Here is a 23,400-nt window from a genome sequence, read left to right as displayed (position 1 = left end):
TGGCTCTCGCGCTAACAAGTGTCAACACACGGTATCTCTTCGGTACACACAGTAATAAACTGGTTTCTCTTTTGGAAGGCCGCTTATCTGCTCGGAAAATCTCTAACCTGTTAGTCCGAAGAAAACGTCACGATTTACAATGCTGATTATTAATACTACAGCAAGATGAAACAAGCATGCAATAAACGTCAAATTGACATGAGGATACTACAAACTGGGATTGCAAATCGTTAGTATTTCAGCGGAAGAGCACACAACAGCCAGGAGTAACGCCATCTACATACATGTGTATACAGTGTGAAACCAAACTCCATCGATAAAAATCCAAATATTTTTCTGGGATATTATCTGAATATTTTCGTGCAAGACACCCGTGTATTCTGGTGGCTCACTACAGAGGGATTGCGTTTCTTTTGATTTATTAACCTCATTTATCTTTGAATCTATATTGCACTGACAATACCTGCACAACATGGCAAATCTTAACCAACTTGTTACGTTCTCTCAGCCCGCCGCTGTGGCCGAGTGGTTCTAGGCGCTTCAGTCCGCAACCGCGCTGCTGGTACGGTCCCAGGTTCGAATCCTGCCTCGGGCATGGATGTGTGTGATGTCCTTAGGTTAGTTGGGTTTAAGTAGTTCCAAGTCTAGGGGACTGATGACCTCAGATGTTAAGTCCCATAGTTCTTAGAGCCATTTTAAACATTCACTCACGGTATGCCAAGCAACAGTAACGTCCACTACACTCTACGTCCTCAAGCCTGCCACGGACCTATTTTTCCACTGCTGTTTTCCCTCCAGTGTTATTCCATTACTTTGCTTCGGAATTTTCTCTGTTATAAACTTTTTTCAAAGATACAAAGATAAGTGGTGTAACAAATAGAACAAATCATAATTACATTATTAGCCTGTAACAAGCAAATATAATCCCCGTGCCCGTTATAAACTACTAAAATATCTCCAAAGAACCTGCGGAATTTTGTTGGTTGATTTCGAAGTCAGCTTGTATAAGAAAAATTTATAGACTGTGTATCTCACTCAGGTGCTGTATTTGAAGAGTGGTTGTACTGTCTGGAAATTCATGCTGTTCCTTTATTAGTAGTAACTTCGAAATTCTCTCAACGTGAGGCAGTTGTCTACGATGGACAACTATCTGAAAAATCTAAATAAATTTCCAGTAAAACCTTGATGAGACTGAAAATGGAGCAAATACTGGAAATTTCCTTTAAGTGTGGAGAAATCCAAAAATGTGCACTTTGTAATGGTACTTGAATTACGTAACCATTACGGCACCTCACCTCAACCTCTCGATACCAGCAATATTCTACTGTTTTTCTGTAAAATAGTTAACATATTTCTGTGATAACATTTAGATTTGATTTCATTAATTTAGAGGTACTTCGATACATCGATATGTATATATTGCAATGATATTATTCTTAAATGTATTCTTTCTTCTGTCACTATGATCTTTGACGTACTTGTAACTCTGATTTTTGGGCGCTAAGCGATTATTAGAGATTCAAGTTTTGGTCGTCATTTTAAAAAGACGCAAATTGATGTCAGTTTATGAAATGTGAACTTTAACAGTGAGGAAGATATTTTCAAGTATGTTTTATATTGTGAAGTGATGATTTGTAAGGAGTTACGTTATATTGCAACAAAAGTAATAAAAAATAAAAGTGTAACTTAAATTCGGAGTGCTGATTACTTTTTTTCATCACCATTATCCTAACATGCAAAAGTTTAATCTTCAAGAATGGTTTATGAAACACATCTATAAAACTTTTGAATATCGCAGAATAACACCTTGGCCACTTTGCATTCGAGCTTGGAATCATCACTACCGTCATTTTCGACGATTGAGCCATGAGTTCACGAGACCAGAGTAGGAAACACGAAAAGATGAGTACCTAGTTTATCAATTATTTCAAGAAATGACTTTATTAACTGTGCTCTAATGACACCCGCCACAAAATATAACTTTGTTGTTGCCCGAAAATCGAATATGTAGCAGCGTGAGCAACACTACAATCATAATTAATTTTTGACCTTTGTTGTGGTAGAACTTGACTAACCGCACAATAGGTGTGTCCTATGACTGTAACGTCAAGGAGTTGAGACTGGAATCAATAAACTCATACGGATACCTGGGTGTAACAAACTGTGGGAAAATGAAGCGCAATGATCACAGTGGCTTAGTCGTAACTAAAGCAGGTGCTAGAATTTTCTTCGTTGGCAAGATGCTGGGAAATGCAGTCATTTTACAAAGGAGACTAATTACCAATCACTTTTACGTCCCTTCTTAGAATATTGTTCAAATGTTTGACACCCATACCAGATAGGAGTAGCACGGAATATCAAGCGTATACAAAGAAGGGCGACACGAATGGTCACTAGTTTCACTTGAAGAAGAGCATCATGGAGATGCCGAGAAACCTGGATTGTCAGCCGCTTGAAGATAGTCTTCATCTATCACACGTAAATCTACTTACAATCTTTGTAGAACCAGTATTGAGTGAAGAGTCCAGAGATATTCTTCAGACCCTCTTCTGCAAGCATCGCAAAAACAAGATGAGACTAAGTACAGCGTAACAGAGGCGTTTGATCAGTCAGTTCTTCCGCGCTACATACACTATTGGTACGATCAGAAACCCTCATAAGTGTCACAACTGACACGCACTTCACAGTGGTTTGCAGAGTAGGTAAGCAGATGTAGATGTAATGTGAAGAAGAACGTCTACAAGTAAGTACAAAAATTCGCCATCGTGTGATGTTTCGTTACCCGGTGTTGCTGCTAACGGTCAGAATCTCATAGCTGTGATGCGAACATTGAAATGAATTAGAAGGGCCATACCCAACGCCGGGCGGGATCTCAACGTCCCCATGCAAGTAGCGTCTGATAGAGACATTGTTCGCCCAACTGTGCAGGATCGTACAGCTAAGTCACGTATCTTGAGTCTTCCGTGCGTGTCTCAAGGAGCAAACATTGTAAAATAACTAAAAGAAACTTTTACGAATCGATGTTGACACAAAATTCGTTGCTTTCGCCTCATAGCCACTGATTTCGAGTCCAGCTCGACAAGACAGATTTTTTGAATGCTTATTCTGACCTCTTAATACACTGACGGAGAAAAAATAGCAACACCAAGAAGGAGTTCTGCGACGTAAATGAAAGTTGGTAGGCATGTTTCTACATGTGAAAGACGATGTCTAGTCAAATTTCGTGCCAATCGCAAAAGAGTGGCGCTAATAGCGCCAATATGAGGATGCAAATCAGATTAGCATTAAATACAAGCCGTAGCGGTCGTGAGCGTTAGTTACCTTTGAAATTGGACGTGGCGAGTTGAAGTTAGTCAAGAATGCCTTTAAGGTGACAACGACGCCATTATCAGTATCTCACTAAGATTGAACGAGGTCGTGTGTTAGGCTAGGAGAAACTGGACGTTCCCTTCTGCGAATTTGCAGAAACACCTGGCAGGATTGTAGCCACTGTTCATGATTGCTGGAAGCAGTGGTCACGAGAATGTACGGTCGTTAGAAGACCGGGCTCTGGGGGCCACGGGGAACTACAAAGACGGAAGACAATCGTGCTCGCTGTATGGCTCTGGCGCATTCTACTCCACCTGTAGCACCAACTTGAACATCAGTTGGCACTACCGTGACACAACGAACTGTTACAAATCGGTTACTTCAAGGGCGGCTTCGATCCAGACGCTCTGTAGCATGAATTCCATTGACCTCAAATCACCACCATTGTGACTTCAGTGGTGTCAATTGGAGGGCAGGGTGGAGGTCTATTGGGCTTCCTGATGAAAGCTGGTTCTGCCTCGGTACCAGTGATGGCAGTGTGTTGATTAGAAGCGGGCCAGTTGATGACCTGCTGAAACGTCCCCTTAGAAAAATTATACATGACTGTGCTTAAACTGACACAGAAAATTTTTTAGCGCAACGCAATCTGACTTTCAATAATCCCTACAATAGTATGGCCCTGACTAACAATAACCTGTACGTTTCACAAATCAATTACCTCACAAAAATCTTCGTTACTCGAACTACTGCAATACAACCAACACCATTACTGCCAGATAAATAAAAGATTCAAATTACTGAAGGCACTAACTACTGATATGCATAGTTAGCAAATGAAAATTTTGATTGAGAGCAAGCAATGTATTTACCTTAATAGTGTTCAAAAGTCACACATATATATATATATATATATATATATATATATATATATATATATATATATATATATATATATACTCCTGGAAATGGAAAAAAGAACACATTGACACCGGTGTGTCAGACCCACCATACTTGCTCCGGACACTGCGAGAGGGCTGTACGAGCAATGATCACACGCACGGCACAGCGGACACACCAGGGACCGCGGTGTTGGCCGTCGAATGGCGCTAGCTGCGCAGCATTTGTGCACCGCCGCCGTCAGTATCAGCCAGTTTGCCGTGGCATACGGAGCTCCATCGCAGTCTTTAACACTGGTAGCATGCAACCGTATGTGCAGTTGACGGACTTTGAGCGAGGGCGTATAGTGGGCATGCGGGAGGCCGGGTGGACGTACCGCCGAATTGCTCAACACGTGGGGCGTGAGGTCTCCACAGTACATCGATGTTGTCGCCAGTGGTCGGCGGAAGGTGCACGTGCCCGTCGACCTGGGACCGGACCGCAGCGACGCACGGATGCACGCCAAGACCGTAGGATCCTACGCAGTGCCGTAGGGGACCGCACCGCCACTTCCCAGCAAATTAGGGACACTGTTGCTCCTGGGGTATCGGCGAGGACCATTCGCAACCGTCTCCATGAAGCTGGGCTACGGTCCCGCACACCGTTAGGCCGTCTTTCGCTCACGCCCCAACATCGTGCAGCCCGCCTCCAGTGGTCTCGCGACAGGCGTGAATGGAGGGACGAATGGAGACGTGTCGTCTTCAGCGATGAGAGTCGCTTCTGCCTTGGTGCCAATGATGGTCGTATGCGTGTTTGGCGCCGTGCAGGTGAGCGCCACATCAGGACTGCATACGACTGAGGCACACAGGGCCAACATCCGGCATCATGGTGTGGGGAGCGATCTCCTACACTGGCCGTACACCTCTGGTGATGGTCGAGGGGACACTGAATAGTGAACGGTACATCCAAACCGTCATCGAACCCATCGTTCTACCATTCCTAGACCGGCAAGGGAACTTGCTGTTCCAACAGGACAATGCACGTCCGTAAGTATCCCGTGCCACCCAACGTGCTCTAGAAGGTGTAAGTCAACTACCCTGGCCAGCAAGATCTCCGGATCTGTCCCCCATTGAGCATGTTTGGGACTGGATGAAGCGTCGTCTCACGCGGTCTGCACGTCCAGCACGAACGCTGGTCCAACTGAGGCGCCAGTTGGAAATGGCATGGCAAGCCGTTCCACAGGACTACATCCAGCATCTCTACGATCGTCTCCATGGGAGAATAGCAGCCTGCATTGCTGCGAAAGGTGGATATACACTGTACTAGTGCCGACATTGTGTATGCTCTGTTGCCTGTGTCTATGTGCCTGTGGTTCTGTCAGTGTGATCATGTGATGTATCTGACCCCAGGAATGTGTCAATAAAGGTTCCCCTTGCTGGGACAATGAATTCACGGTGTTCTTATTTCAATTTCCAGTCCATGATATCCAATATTACAAATTTACTCTTTCTGATGGACACACGTCCAGATCGTCCGTTCTCAAAACTCCATTTCGCTCCCCACATCCACCACTGCTGGCGGCTCACCTCCAACTGCGCAACGCTACGCGCTGTTAACATCTAAGTGCCCAACACTACAATAGCAATACTGCAACAATGCAGACCAGCCACAGACTTCACACAGCACAGTCCGTGATTTTCATATGGAGCTCTATGTGGCGTTACCAACATAAAAACCTAAACAGCCTACTTACACTGCTACCAACTTGTCTGCCCGCTGGACACACTAGACCCACACCTCGAGCTAGGGTCTGGAGTGCAGGAGCACTCACGTGTTATCCCGCGCACCCTGACTGCAAATTTGTACGTCAATCCGGTAATACAACTTGTTGTGCTGTATTTCGCAAACAGCACTGCAGAGATGTTTTGCAAAAGGAGGACCTCGCCCACATACCGCCGTTGTAGTCCAACATGCTCTACAGTCTACGTATTGCCTTGGCCTGCTCGATCACCATATCTGTCTGCAATTGAGCACATATGGAACACCATCGGACGACAACTCCGGAGTCACCTAGAAACAGCATTAAACCGTTCCTGCACGACCTACCGAGTGCATCAGGCATGGAACTCCATATTACAAACTGACATCTGGCGCCTGTACAACATACTGCCTGCACGTTTGTATGTTGCATTCAACATTTTGGCTGTTACACTGGTTATTAATGTACCAGCATTTCACATTTGAAATGGTATATCTCGCACTTAAATTAACCTGTGATCTTGCAATGTTAATTACTTAAATATATTACCTAGACACATGCATCCTCGAAATTTCATTAGTGTACGTTAGACAGATTTTGATGCTGTGATTTCTTTCCGTTAGTGCAGTTTGCTGGTATTAAGTTCTGACATGTACTTTTACAGAATATTGAGGACATTTTAAGAGTAAAAAAAATATATAGTAGCATGTACCTCCTACATCTAGTGCGTATATGGAAGCTCCACAGCCTGTGCTGAAAATTCCCATATTTTCTCTGTGTACTGACTTTTCTCCATGTAGCTATAAATCAGTGTATTGTTACTAAAGCGACAATTATAAAGGATTCTGACGTACAGGTGTAGGAAACTAATTATAACTGTAATATGGTAGCAAAACCACATATATTCCATGCTATACATCCCACAGCTGCCTTGAGTCGTTACTAGGTTAGCAGCGAACAAGTTGCCTCTGGTGAGCTAGTCCCATATCCCAGTGCCTATGTTACCAGATGATGCGGAATTGTGCAGTAACGTGTCTAAATGATTAACAATAGTACCTGCAGGGCATAAAGCTATAGTTATACCCCATTAGAAGATGCTCTTTGTCAACAAATGGTGACTTGTCTGACAATTCTATGTTTTGAGACTAAAATCATGGTTCTTTGAAGTTCGTCAGTCTTTTCAAAAGGAATGTTATGATCACACGGTAATCATAGCCATCGTATTAATAGCTGACATACCTAGGTATTATCTGTCTCAGTAGAGAGTGTCTCATTTTAACGAAAAAAGTTACATCCCTTACGCACTTTGCTAATTATATAAAAGGATTTGTGTCTGTGTCTCTCTAATGAAATGTATGCTACAGAGACTAACGAAAACATCTGCTTACGTTCTGTGTCTCTCATGTCCGAAGGTATCATGTAAACTAGTCCATATTGCTATATGTCACACTAGCACGGCATTTTATTGCAGGAAAACGTAGAGGTAACAAATGTACTGAAGAGACTACATACACTAGGTTGCCATTGTATGCTATGTTATCCCCTTTTCTGTGACCTTTTTCCACTGTATTTAATTTCGTGTTTTATTTTTCTTATAAAGAAACAATGAATTCTGTTATTGTGGCCGGACATCTTGATAAACTTGTAATTGACAAAGTTAAGTCAGACTGTGGAAGAGTTTTGAAATGTGATTGTGACTGATAAACGTTAGGAATTGTTACAACAGATTTTAAGTAAATATGGTATTAAGTTCCAGGTACACGTTGACGGTTTTTCTTGCAATTTTCTGAACCTCAGTTTTCATGGTTAAAAATTTATTTCTACACAAGTTGTCGGGACGTGTGAAGGATGTCAGGTTAAACAGAGGTTGCATCACAGTCTTTGCTCTTTGAGCAAAACATTTGATTACGTAATTTCATTTCATGAGTGTAGCTAGTTAATAACCTGTTCACTCTCTACGCAGAGCGGCGCAGTGGCACAGATGCTGCGGACTCCCTGCTACATATAATCACGGACGGGAGAGTGAACGCTTTTGATACTGTGGTACGATTAGTGCATTTCAATTCAGAAGCAGCACAGCTTCGCTGAACATACGAAATCACATTCATCTAGAGAAGGTATTCAGATTCGATTTCAATTGGACAAAGAGGTTTCAATAGTAATTTATTGAACTGAGGTGACTAGTGCACAGTTACACTATGTGTGTCAAATTATAAAATTATTGTTGTAGAAATACAATAACGCATACTGTCAATTGCTACTCCAAAATATTCACTTAAGGCAGGAGTGTGCAAATAGCGGCCCGCAGGCCGCATGCGGCCCGCCGAGAGAGTCAGAAAAATCAGACATGAACCGAGATTTCCTTCCCGTGCACGACCGAGGATTTCCACTAGGGCAGTGGTAGCGGGAAGTGTCAAGATGTCTCACTCCACCATGCTAAGCACACTTCATCCATTAGGGAGGAAGATGAGACCAAACGATGAACGCTTTCGTGTTTGGTTATTAAGGAAACTGTATAATCTTGTTATGATTTTGGCAACAGAAATTACACCAATAATGTCACCCTACTTAGCAAGAAGGATTTCAGTCTGCTTACACCCATTGCAGAACCGTTTTGTCACTATATTATGGTGGTTAAATTGTGTAATCAAGTGGATTGTCGAGGACAACTGGATAATGCTAAACAAGGAAATTTGTGGTACAATTAACAACTATCTGTGCAGCAAATTCTAGAAGCTCCCCTTCGCCAGTTAATACGGCAGCAAGAGAATTAGGGAAAAATTGACAAGAAAGCAGTGGCAACCATTTCGAGGCAATATGTAAATTCTTCTTCTGGATAGTGTAAAGTGAAACTGACTGGCGTTAAACTGGATCTTCTAAGGGACCAACTGCCTGGAATATTGCAAGAACTTCTTGTAGACGACTATTACCTTACTGACCTGAATATAACGTAAGATTTTACTGAGATTTTTAAGAATATGAAGACGTGTAGCTACCAAACATTAAACTTCTGTGTTCAAGAAGATTACTAAGGAAGTAGTAAAGTTATTGTAAACAACGATGAGACAACTGGAATAGACTGTTTAATGTGGTCGACTTACAACTGTAGACTAAAGATATATAACAAATTTATATGTGCAACCACAAGCCCAGGAGTGAACAAAGTTATCGGTAACCATATTATTGACGTTACTAACTGATCTGATGTGGGTCTACAAGAAACTTTTATATCTTCCTTGGCTGAACAACATGGCATAATGAAAACGAAGCTACGATTTATAATTATAGAATGGAAGATGTGTTTGACAGTTTCAATGTATTAAACACAAACAAACAGTGTTCACAATATACTCCGCTGTACTGTGTGCTTTTCACTTCTATGAGATGTAAGTTATCATACCGCTTACATTATCATACCGCTTACGAAACAGCGGCAATGTTGTGTTTACCCGTGTTTTGCAATTTGTCTTCTGTCCAATAAGAACAAATCACAAGTGACTGGTGCAGAAGTAAAACTTCTGTACAGTCGATAACGAGAAAAGTTTATGATGTAGGTTCTGTCTGCCTACAGCTTTAATTATTTATCTGTAAACTATGTGGAGTTGTTCACACAAACTCCAACAATGACAATATACGTACTAAAGCTAGACAATCATATTTTTTCTCCATCCAGGACGTTATTCTCCACAATACTGTCAAATAAAGGTTTACCAAATTAGGATTGGTTCCCAGTTCTTTAGAAAAACAGCCATGTGTCAAACAGAAATAAACCACTCCCTCTTAAAGAAACTATTCCTTTAAGTACCGGTATAGCAAATGTGCTAATGTGTACAACTGAAAATGGGAGAGGTCAAAGTCAAAAAATGAAAAGTGGAGTATATAGTGAAAACGACTGCCGCGAAGGAAGAATATAAAATGATACTAAAAAAAAAAAAAACCGGCCAATGAAGATGCACAAGCCAGGCTTACAAATTTCTTAAAATGTCGTATATGTAAAAATCTGGATGCGGCAGGAAGACAAGATATCTGCATCTAGTGTATGAGTAAACAGCAATGGAAAGTGGACACACATTAGAGATCTTGCAGAAAATAGTGATTTCCGGGATCTTTATTATGTTAAAGGACACACAAAAAATCTGTGTAGAAACTTCCATTCCCATTTAGATTTGTTTCAAATGGATGACTACGCTGTATTTAAATATTGTGGGGTGGATATTGTGCTTCTAGCAATAAGAAAGCTGTCTGTGGACTTTAAAGCTAAGGGAGTATTATATTTAATGGTAGTTTGCTTGCAAAATTTGTAAATCTAAAGCTCTATATGGAAATTTCACAAGAATATAAAGGAGAAGAGTTGTCAGTATACACCCAAGTAAAGCTGGAATGCTTTAGCAATAGCGCAATGCAGGAAACAAAAACGCAAAATTAAAATCCTTGTATGCTCTCAGCAAGAAGAATTTTCAGGAAGTAACAGAGCTAACTGTTAAAAGGATAAGGCAAATAAATGAGACATATGTCAGAATTCGAGTAGGTGCTTTCTTTGTGTGTACTGAATTATGAGTTGGAAAAAGAATTAAATGAACTATAAGTTAAAAATTAAGCTGGGTATTATCAATACCGTGACACACAAACATAAAGAAAGAATAGTTTTCTGTGTGTAAATTTATATACAAGAGTTAATAAAGATTTTGTACAGGAATATGTGTTTCCACATTCATTATCTTACCAGGTGTGGATTGGTTTCCTTGGCATCCAACTGTGATTTGGATTCGCCAATCCAGCCTGAGTATCTACAAATTGTTTGCAAGAGCATTTCTTCTTCTTCCTCCAAATGTCTACCTAGAAAAACTTCCGTCACTGCATGCGACCTGTTAAACTAACCTTACATGCGTTACAGTATGAACTGTGGTGGAGGTGCAGTGCATTACAATGTTATTACATTGTAGCCAGGTGCTCTGTCTTTAGCTATCCTAAATACATCTTTATGCATTCTGTTACGTAAAAAATTTCGTTCCATGACCGCCTAAAGGCGGTCACTCATGTAACTGCATGTTTGACACGAAAAAAATGTGCAAATGTGTGTGAAATCTTATGGGACTTAACTGCTAAGGTTATCAGTCCCTAATCTCACACACTACTTAACCTAAATTATCCTAAGGACAAACACACACGCTCATGACCGAGGGAGGACTCGAACCTCCGCTGGGACCAGCCGCACAGTCCATGACTGCAGCGCGTAAGACCGCTCGGCTAATCCCGCGAGGCCATGTTTGACACGCACGCTTGCACAAACATGCTTGCTCAAGCATGCTTGAGTGTGTGTAGAATAAATATGTGCAAGGACCAGGACTGAACGAGCAGCTTCATGCTTGATCGAGATTCGATTGTGCGTGCTTGTGCAAGAGTTCAAGTGTGTGTATACTAAAGTGTGTGTACCAACAATAGTGAGGCTTGTACAAGCATTTTTCAGTGATCTAGGTAATTACATTCTGTACAAATGCTGTACTATACTGTACTGTAGGTCAAGTCAAAGAATACAGTATTATATGGAGAAAGGGAGAAGAAAAACCAACAGTACTGCCAGACAGTTGCCATAGCATGTCTGCCATGAGTAGTTAATATAGGAATAATGATTTCGTTTCTTTAACTGCTCTCTACTTCACATATCATGTATTATGACCTTTTTTTATTTTGTCAAAGCTAGTTCATCGTCATCTGAGTTCAACATTTTCTGGTAAACAAACTAATACTTGTACAAGTAAGCTTGCACAGCGTGCAGGCGCCATGAATTTGTATATTGTTACTCAAGCACACTTGTGCAAGCGTGCTTGTCAAGCATGCAGTTATGTGTGTGGCACCTTAACAAAGGCGACACCCATATTTTTACTTTCTCCTATGGTGATACCCAGACTACTGCTCAACTGTGACTATCAAGCAGCATAATATACTACAAAGATCCAAGTTATGCGTAACAGATGGCAATAATGTAAAGTCGTTCAGCCAAATGGTATAATATGACACTGCACGTGATAGCAATATCCAGACCGATAGTACAACACAACAGCTAAATGGTGTGGTGTGGCATTACACCTGGTATTGATATCTGGACAGTACAGTACGGTACATTAGCCAGACGTTGCAGTATAGCACTGTACCCAAACACCATGCTGTATGGCACTGTATCTGATTGTAAAAAAAAAAAAATGGTTCAAATGGCTCTGAGCACTATGGGACTTCACTTCTTAGGTCATCAGTCCCCTAGAACTTAGAACTACTAAAGCATAACTAACCTAAGGATATCGCACACATCCATGCCCGAGGCAGGATTCGAACCTGCGACCGTAGCGGTCACGCGGTTCTAGACTGAAGCGTCTAGAACCGCACGGCCACACCGGCCGGCTATCTGTAGCAGTAGGGTAATGCGGTGGGGAATCGGATGGTACATACAAGGGACAGTCTACCTCTGTCACATAGACACCTTGTACAATTCACCTGACGATCAGTGGCAGGGTGGCAAAATAGCTTTTCTTCTATTTGCAGTCACTATTTTCCTTTTAAATACAGTGTGCATTTCGACCAATACATAACATCATATTAATATCCACTAATAGGTGCCGAGATACTTTTGATCTGATATTGTACACACAATCTTGATCACACATGCTTATCCATATGCGCTACTGGCAGGTCCCTGAGGCTCGTGCAGTCTCTGGGCCAGGGGCCATCAGTCGACGAGCGGCAACCGTCTCCTACACAGCTCTGTGCTGTGCTTTGCCATTGGTGGGTAGCACTCTCTGGCCGCATTGAAATATTACTGTATAACAAAGATATCTTAATAGGTCCATCCTTCCCACAACATTGGCCAGTGAAGAGGACGTAACAGGAATTGCAACACAATCTGTCAGGGCTCTAACACTACTCTTATAAATTCATGTCGTTGGCGGGAAAGCGGCGTGGTTGCGTGCAGTGCACTGCGTGTGTGTGCTAACCTCGCATAGCACAGCCACCCATATAAACTGGAGTGGCACATTGTATAATACAAAAAACAATGGTCGCCTCGTGCAGCTACAGCTGGAGACGCGAACACAGTGTGACTCATGCTGTGTTCTCTTAGCTCCAGTAATCTCTGTGCAGTTTGATTTTTTTTTCAAGTGTGCAAATGTTTTAAACCGTTAAGCAAAGCATTCAACTAGCACAGATAATGCAGTCTGCTGCAAACGCAAGCCATTTACACTGAGGTGGTAAGAGTCATGAGATACCCCCTAATGTTATGAGGACTTCCTTTTGCCTATCGTAAGGCAGCAATTCTGCATAGCCTGGACTCAACAAACCATTGGAAGATCCCTGCCTCTATAGCCATTCATAATTGCGAAGGTGTTACCAGTGCACAAACGGACCTTTCGATTATTTTCCATAAATGTTTGATGGGATTCATGTCGGGCGATATGGATGACCAAACCATTTGATCGAATTGCTAATAAAGTTCTCCAAACCCCAGTCGTGAACAACTGTGGCCTGATGACATGGCACATGGTCATCCATAAAAAAATCCATCATTTTTTTGTAACATGAAGTCCATGAATGGCTGCACATTGTCTCCAAGTAGCGACTTCCAATCAATGACAGATGCAGTTGGACCAGAGGACCCAGTCCATTCCTTGTAAACACAACCCACAGCATTATGGAGACACTACCAGCTTGCACAGTGGATCGTTGACAAACTGCATCCATTGCTTCGTGGGATCTGGGTCATATTCGAACCCTACCATCATCTCTTGTCAACTGCAATCGGGACTCATCTGAGAAGGCTGCAGTTTTCTAGTTGTCTAGGGTCCAACCGACGGTCGTTAAGTGAAGACCATTGGCCACTGTGTTGTCCATGGTAAGAAGTACTGCATGAAAGTTGATATTCACTGCACACACTTTACCCTGTGGATCTCGGACTCCTGAATTCTCTAACAATTTTCGAAAAGGAATGTCCCATGTGTCTAGCTCCATCTATTATTCCATGTTCAAAGTCTGTTAACTTCTGCCGTGCAGTCACAGTCACGTCGGAAACGTTTTCACATGAATCACCATAGTACAAATGACAACTCCGCCAATGCCTTGCCCTATTATACATTGCACACGTGGTACTAGCACCGTCTGTATATCTGTGTATTGCTATCGCCTGACGTTTGTCACCTCAGTGCTCAGTGTACAGTGGCTATGTTATTTAAATAGTTCCTGAGTCTAGATTGACTACGTGAAAATATTATAACACGTCAGTATTAGTTAACTAACTTGCATTTCATGCCATTTTATACTTAGCGCAGCACTGATGATATCTGTACTGTATTTTTTACCCTCTTGAGCAACCACAATTTGATTGTGGCGGCCATATTCAGTCGTAAGTTACACTTTTAAAGTTAGGATATCTCAGAAGAAGATCGAATGGCCCTACTGGATGTTAAATTATAGTGATAAAGATAAGGTAACATAATTATATAGTTATCATGGTAGTGAGAACGATAATTAATTGGATGATAAATTAAATCCTTAAAAAAGCACTAATATCTGGTAGATCCTAAATAAAAATAGAATCGCAGACCAAGTGCCCTACTGGGATAGTGGAAGAGGTGGGCGGGGGTGAGAAGAAGAGGCGGATAACAGGCGTGGTTTGTTTACATAACGGTCATAAATTATTGATCCCGGATTGGTACTGCTCCATGACTCATGTTCCACAGATCAGCACTGTGGGAAGCTGATTGCTAAGCTCCACCCACTGCTGCAAATAGCGCCTGACTTTTCTGTGGGATTAAGAGGGAGTGATCGAGGCGCATAGGGTGACTGAGTGTACGCCACAGCGAATGTGCGCAGCTGTGTGCACGTAGCTTTGTCAGCAGGAAGACGTAGAGGAACGGGGAACGCTTGGTCATTGAGAATGTTAAAATAAACGTCGTGGTACATGTTCACTGCAACCTGAGAGAGTAGACAAAACGACCACATTGAGAGAAACAGAGCAATTAGGGCTCATATAGCGTTTTATAGTCATTCTTCCCACGCACAATTCACAGGCAGAATTGGGGCGGTGTAAACGATAATGGTGCTTTAAGTATTCTACGTCACACACTATTAGGTGGCTTTTGGTACATAGATGTAGATACCGATGCAGAAATGTAACACAAACGGCGCCAGACAGTTCTTAGGAGAGGTACCCGTAAGTGACACAAAGACCCAGCGATATTGAAAGCTAAGCAAAATCCTTGGTGAAAGCAGTTAATCTGGAAACAATAGACTACGCATCACTTTGCCTCTCTGCCCCCTACACCCAAACACACACACACAAACACACACACACACACACACACACACACACACACACACACACACACAATCTTGTGACTACTAACATATGCTGACTAGCTGGCACGGAAGCTACTGATGAGAACAATAACAGATATGTTTGACGTAGTTCCAAAAGAACGACTGACGTGGAATGGGCACCGTCAGTCATTAAGGAACAAGAACGTAGATGTCTAAAGCTATATACAGGAATGATTGCTAACAGCTGTGGAAATCAAAGCTATTTTGACCAGTGCTCTTCTCACTTCGTTTTTAGCCTGAGGAGGACCTTTGCTGCAAGCTTAAGGCACTGTACTGTGCTTCGCACAACAGTGTCTATTTCTATCATTACTGATACACTTCAGATTTTCGTATAAGGTGTGCTCAAATGAGGACTACAGTTATATGTAAAGAAATTGTAGATTATAATTATATTTCATGTGGGACAACACAGCTGGACGTAACTGCCATTGACATTGATCCCAGCGCGTAGGAAGAGTCAGAGCCCTGAATGCGCGTGGCCTACCCGCGTGGCTCGCTCGTTACTGGTGTGTCGAGAGAGGGAAATACCCGTGATAACACAGCCGCATGAGCGCTTCTTGACAGCCATATAGAGTGTGGTTTTCGGCATATTGATAAACATCCCAACACACAGCTGGAAAGCCATCGACAACAGATGCTCGTGAGTAAGTTGAATAACGATAAATGTAGTGAGTAAGGGAAACAGTGTGTTTTCCTTTCTTGTATGCAGTGAATGTGGAGCAGTGGTGGAGCCGGTGAGAAAAGAACCAGTAAAAATGGCATTACAACCATTGGTCGTCCGGGAGTCATTTTTGCCATGGTGCAGCGAGTACCTGAATCCTAGAGCCATGAAGTAAACGACGCACCAACAAGGGCGTAATGAACAACTGAAGAGCGGTAGTTGATTTTCTGTTTTTTTCTTTTTTTTCAGATCCTACAGTACGCATGTATAGACGTGTGGTATTACCGTAGCATACACGCGGTCCTTCACGAATCCCCACAAGAAGAGATCCAGCAGGGAATGTCGAGGAGACATGGTGGTCAGGCAATAGGTCCCCGACTCAGATTCAGCGATTGTGAAATTTCGTACCCAGGAACTTGCGAACCACCGTTGACGAATGCGATGGAGCTCCATCTTGTTGAGAGATAATCTTGGGTTTTAAGTCTTATGTCTGAGTGTATAAAAACTGCTCCAACGTATCCAGATTCACTGACCCAGTCACTGAGCTTTCTGTGAAAAAGAAGGGTCTAATAAACCTGTCGTGCAATTAGCCCACACCTTGCGTTCTGTTTGGAGCTATCACGAACATTTTAGTAATAGTATGTGAAAGATATGAGCTCAAAATCCGAACATTATGCCGATCAATCGATCCTGATACATGAAATATTGCGTCATCTGACAACAAATATCTTTCCAGATAGCAGGCCGTCTTGTCAATGCGCTGTAGGACCTCCACAGGAAAATGTTGTCGACATGGTTTGTCGTTCGGCATCAATGTTGCAGAACTTGAACTATGTACGCATACAAACGAAGGCGCTGGAGCCGGCCGCTGTGACAGAGCGATTCCAGGCGCTTCAGTCTAGAACCGCGCGACCGCTGTGGTCGCAGGTTCGAATCCTGCCTCGGGCATGGATGTGTGCGTTGTCCTTAGGTTAGTTAGGTTTAAGTAGTTCTAAGTTCTAGGGGACTGATGACCTCAGATGTTAAGTCACATAGTGCTCGGAGCCATTTGAACCATTTGAAGACGCTGATGCACTGCAACATGAAATATTAAGTTGCCTAGGTGTCTGCCGATTTGACTCGCGTGCGCTTTATTCGAAATGATCATTTCCTTCTGGATGGGTCCCATAGCCTCAATGAATTTGAAAAAAGGGCACTATTCCACCGGACTGTGTTTTAAAATATTTTATATGTACTACCAGTTTCGGACACTATTTTCAAGTGTATCTGTAGTAACAGATGTGGAAATTTCGTCATCTGTTTGCTTAAAAATCGCATACCATGCATATTTGTGCACATTTTGTCTAATGTAGTTCTCTAGCTCTCCCGAAACTCTATGGTGTGCACCGCCAGAAGGTTACAGAGTACTTACAGTTGTCACAAGCTTACGATACCATTTCTTAACTGTTTCCATTCCATGCTAATCACCTCCATACAACCTTTGATAGTTTCTTTGCACAGTAATCGACGATGTTTCTGCAAGCGTCACTGCTGCTTGCACGACCTGCTGTGGAGTCGCTATTTTCACTTCATGCAGTCATGGTACACTTTGAGGACAACAGCTGGCACGTATTACGAGGGAATATAAGTTCTTTGAAATGCTGTAGCACAGGGGTAGTTAACGTCTTTTACCTCTCGTCCAGTTTCGTTTGTCAATTAGTATACTAAACTTTTTTAACCGCCCACCGGTCCCACAGTAATGGTTAATAATAAATTCGGAAGTAACTTAACTTTATAAAATTTATAAAGCAGAGTTACAGCAAGTTAAAACATATGATAATAATTACATACCAAATATTTAATGTGAAAATATTGTGAAAACTTAACAAATTTATTTAACCCCTTTTGCCTACCTGTCACCGTGTACGCTGGACCGCCCAGTAGTATGCGGAAGCGATCAGGCAGACCATCCATCACTGGCGGTCTATCATGCAACGAAATGAATAAAGTCATGGGATAGCAATATGTACATATACAGACGGCGGCAGTATCTCGTACACAAGGTGTAAAAGGGCAGTGCACCGGCGGAACTGTCATTTGTACCCTGATAATTTCTTGCAAAAAGGTGTCCTACGTAATGGAGGTCGCACGACGGGAATTAACAGGCTTTTACTGCACTTTACACACTTAGCAGCAGGTGGCTAAGTGCACGAGGCGCACTAAAATTAACGTCACTAGAAAACATTCATTATGTTTTCCAGAATACTGTGTGCACTAACAACCGACCAACGAATACTAATAACTCTACACGAGTCTTATATTGCTGCAGACAGTCAGACATAAGATGGCACATGTTTACCGCTAGGCAGTTCGAAAGTAATAATGTGTTAGTAAATCTGAAGAATAAAACAAATGTCTACAGGTTGCAGTAATTTCAAGAAACCTTTATTCACCATAGCCACAGTGATCTTCATCCATAATGGATAAAAGTTTTATAGAAATATTGAATTGGGTAACATGGGTGGATGTTTTTTTCATAATAAAGCCTTTTAAAGATCCCCTTTAATACCGTGTGATCAAAAAGTCAGTATAAATTTGAAAACTGTATAAGTCACGGAATAATGTAGATAGAGAGGTACAAATTGACACACATGCTTGGAATGACATGGGGTTTTATTAGAACGAAAAAAATACAAACTTTCAAAAAATGTCGGACAGATGGCGCTTCATCTGATCAGAACAGCAATAATTAGCATAACAAAGTAAGACGAAGTAAAGGTGATGTTCTTTACAGGAAATGCTCAATATGTCCACCATCATTCCTCAACAATAGCTGTAGCCGAAGAACAATGTTGCGAACACCACTGTAAAGCATGTCCGGAGTTATGGCGGGGCATTGGCGTCGGATGTTGTCTTTCAGCATCCCTAGAGATGTCGGTCGATCACGATACACTTACGACTTCAGGTAACCCCAAAGCCAATAATCGCACGGACTGAGGTCTGGGGACCTGGGAGGCCTAGCATGACAGAAAGTGGCGGCTGAGCACACGATCATTACCAAACGACGCGCGCAAGATATCTTTCACGCATGTAGCAATATGTTGTGTGTGTATTTTTTTTGTTCTAATAAAACCCCATGTCATTCCAAGCAGGTGTGTCAATTTTTACCTTTCTATCTACATTATTTCGTGGTTTATTAAGTTTTCAAATTTATGCTGACTTTTTGATCACCCGGTATTAAAGAGGATCTTTAAAAGACTTTATTATGAAAAAACACCTACCCATGTTACCTAATTCAATATTTCTATAAACTTTTATCCAATATGGATGAAGATCACTGTGACTATGGTGAATAAAGGTTTCTTGAAATTACTGCAACCTGTAGACATTTGTTTTATTCTTCAGTTTTACTATGCCATTATTCCTTTCGAACCGCCTGGCGGTAAACATGTACCATCTTATGTCTGACTGTCTGCAGCAATGTGAAAGTCGTGTAGAGTTATTATTTGATCACCCGGTATATCTGAGAGCCCCTCCCCTTTGATAAAACCCTGATTACGCCGTCGAGTGCGTATGAGACAGTTGCACGTTTTTTAGGTACGGCCGGTCTGCGCGGCGTCGCGAAAGGACTGCGTGCTCGCCAGATCTCGGCGCTGGGTACGCCTCGGATAGCGGAGAAGGCGCTCTCAGATAACGCTGCGAAGTTCACGGCTTATCGCAGCTGCGCTGCGCGGCAGAATTTCGCTCGTGTTCCGAGTGACACCAGGAAGCAACAAAGGCGAAGGAGAGTTGCAGGAAGTAGGGACTGATAAACCGCTTAGTTGGCGCCCGTAGCACGTGCCCGCCGTCCGGTGGCCTCGCACGCGGCCTTCGAGAGGCACGGCCGAGTGGCGCTCCAACCTTGGCACTGCACTGGCCTGGGCCGGCTGGAACTCTATGCGGCGGCGCAGGCCGCGCCAGCCTGTGGGACAGCCGCGCTCCCGACACACCCCAGCAGGGGCGCCGCCTGCGCTGCGGTACACGCGTCTTGCAGAGCGGTACCGAGCTGATCCTACGTCCTTGCCACAAGTGCCAGAGCTCAGCCCTGCCCTCTCCTCCCCCAGAATAACCGATACCTTCTACAGTTTTTTCTACCCAGATTAACGAAATTTTGTTATTTGTTAAGGCAGGTATCACAAAATTGAAGCGATATTGAAAAATACTACTTAACTGAGCTATACAGACGAAAAAAAATTGCACAAAAATTAATTTACTAACTGTACAAAGTTTCTAAAATAACTGAAACTAAAACAAAACCTACGTCCTACCCTTTGATGTATAATAAGGTATATATTTCATTTGGTCCAGTTAATTATTAACTGAGTACAGGTCATTAACAGGAAATAAAAGAAAAATGGCTGTAATTAAGTGTTGAAAACACATTCCTTTCCAAGAACTGTGTGCTGTCTGCTGTGACGTAGCATGTACACTACTGGCCATTAAAATTGCTGCACCACGAAGATGACGTGCTACAGACGCGAAATTTAACCGACAGCAAGAAGATGCTGTGATATACAAATGATTAGCGTTTCAGGGCATTCACACAAGGTTGGCGCCGGTGGCGACACCTAGAACGTGCTCATGTTGAAAGTTTCCAACCGATTTCTCATACACAAACATCAACTGACCACCGTTGCTTGGTGAAACGTTGTTGTGATGCCTCGTGTAAGGAGGAGAAATGCGTACCATCATGTTTCCGACTTTGGTAAAGGTCGGAGTGTAGCCTGTTGCGATTGCGGTTTATCGTATCGTGATATTGCTGCTCGCGTTGGTCGAGATCCAATGACTGTTAGCAGAATATGGAATCGGTGGGTTCTGGAGGGTAAAACGGAACGCCGTGCTGGATCCCAACGGCCTCGTATCACCAGCATTCGAGAAGACAGACATCTTATCCGATGGCTGTAACGCATCCTGCAGCCACGTCTCGATCCCTGATTCAACAGATGGGGACGTTTGCAAGTCAACAATCATCTGCACGAACAGTTGACTACGTTTGCAGCAGCATGGACTATCAGCTCTGAGACCATAGCTGCGGTTACCCTTGACGCTGCATCACACACAGGAGAGCCTGAAATGCTGTACTCAATGACGAAACTGGGTGCACGAATGGCAAAACGTCATTTTTTCGAATGAATCCAGGTTCTGTTTACAGCATCGTGATGGTCGCATCCGTGTTGGCGACATCGCGGTGAACGCACATTGGAAGCGTGCGTGTATTCGTCATCGCCATACTGGCGTATCACCCGGCGTGATGGTATGAGGTGCCATTGGTTACACGTCTCGGTCACCTCTTGTTCGCATTGACAGCACTTGGAGCAGTGGATGTTACATTTTAGATGTGTTACGACCCGTGGCTCTACCCTTCGCTCGACCCCTGCGAAACCCTACATTTCAGCAGGATAATCCACTGCCGCATGTTGCAGGTACTGACGGGCCTTTCTGGATACAGAAAATGTTCGACTGCTGCCCTGACCAGCACATTCTCCAGATCTCACACCAATTGAAAACGTCTGGTCAATGGTAGGCGAGCAACTGGCTCGTCACAATAAGCCAGTCACTACTCTTGATGAAGTGTGGAATCGTGTTGAAGCTGCATGGGTAGCTGTACCTGTACACACCACCCAAGCTATGTTTGACTCAATGCCCAGGCGTATCAAGGCCGTTATTACGGCCAGAGTTGGTTGTTCTGGGTACTGATTTCTCAGGATCTATGCACCCAAATTGCGTCAAAATGTATTCACATGTCAGTTCTAGTATAATATATTTGTCCAATGAATACCCGTTTATCATCTGCATTTCTTCTTGGTGTAGTAATTTTAATGGTCAGCCGGCCTGGGTGGCCGAGTGGTTCTACACGCTATAGTCTGGAACCGAGCGTCCGCTACGGTCGCCGGTTCGAATCCAGCCTCGGGCACGGATGTGTGTGGTGTCCTTAGGTTAGTTAGGTGTAAGTAGTTCTAAGATCTAGGGGACTGTGATGTCCTCAGCAGTTGAGTCCCATAGTGCTCAGAGCCATTTGAGCCATTTTTAATGGCCAGTAGTGTAGAATGTCTATCTGTATGAATCGTGTTACTGTATTAATGTATTGTAAAGACATGCACACGCTGTATCGTACGAATCTGATAAAGCTTGTTTGTGTACAGTAAATCTTTGGATGTGGGCCTAGTTTAATATTGTTTGCGTAATATGTTACGTGATACTTTCAAAATATACAAATATACATTGAAAACGATCTGCGAGGATCTTGAATGTATTAAAAAGCAGGTAGCTAACTTTATTTCTGAAAGTTCCTTTAAATTGAAGCAGCGTGCACGTATGTAATAGCAGTTCTCCTTGGTGATAAAATTCTATTAAGAGATTCAGGTGGATGTAGGCTCCAGTACGTACTGGGTGATGAAGAAGCTTGCACAGGACAGAGTAGCATGGAGACCTGAATCAAACCAGTCTCAGGACTGAAGACCACAACAACAACAACAATTATTCATCTGCATTATCAGAAAATACATCTGACCTACACGAACACCTACACGCACAAACTACAACCACCGCGATATCAAACTTGGTGGGTCGAGCTATAAGTTCCGGCTAGTAAGCTCTCGGGGCTACCTTTTTATTAAAGACCAAATACACTTCTTTAAAAAAAAATATCCAGTCATCATGGGTTGCGTTCTAGATGAGCAACTGCATGTACCATGTATATTTGAAACTTCACTCGATAAATACTTGCTTCTTTAAGTATTGATAAAACATTGTCTTTGCCACAGACCCTTTCAGCACACACAAGCGAGATGTTTTTACGTAAAATTTCTTAGAAATCAGCAAAATACCTATCGACTTTAAAGGAGTATTACTACTATTATTTTTTTAAACAAGTCTAAGTTGAACGTTATTAATCAGCTCAGAATATACTGAAATAACGTTATCGGTCTTACGAAGGCCGACAACAATATGAATAGTATCTTTGCCTCTCGCGCGTTGTATAAATATTCACAGAAACTTTTTAAGGCATAGCCTGGTGAGGTTAGCAAATACTACAATAAGATAGTACAAAATTAAGTAAAATATCATCTATTGCTTGAAATTGCCAAATTACACTTACAGCAATCATGTCTGGCCAACAGCATGCTCAGAACACAACATAAGAAGAAGAAGTGAGAACAAAAAAATCATCAGAGCATTTTGGTAAACATTTTTGGAATACAGTGATCAATAGATTATTATATTTTGACTAAAGTTCAGTCTTGATCACACCATTTATGTCTGAATGATATAGGTAACCGGCTTCGGTTATTTTTACATAACCATCATCAGATCCATGGCTTCCGTAGGATGGTAGGCGGAGCTCTCCTCAGCTGCTACGAAGTAAAACTGATCAATTGGGCCATGTAGAGCGAATGTCGGTGGATCGAACTGT

The sequence above is a fragment of the Schistocerca gregaria genome, chromosome 3 (genome assembly GCF_023897955.1).
Source record: "Schistocerca gregaria isolate iqSchGreg1 chromosome 3, iqSchGreg1.2, whole genome shotgun sequence".
NCBI lineage: Eukaryota > Metazoa > Arthropoda > Insecta > Orthoptera > Acrididae > Schistocerca > Schistocerca gregaria.
The sequence above is the reverse complement of the archived record's forward strand: the minus strand, read 5'-3'. Positions refer to the sequence as shown.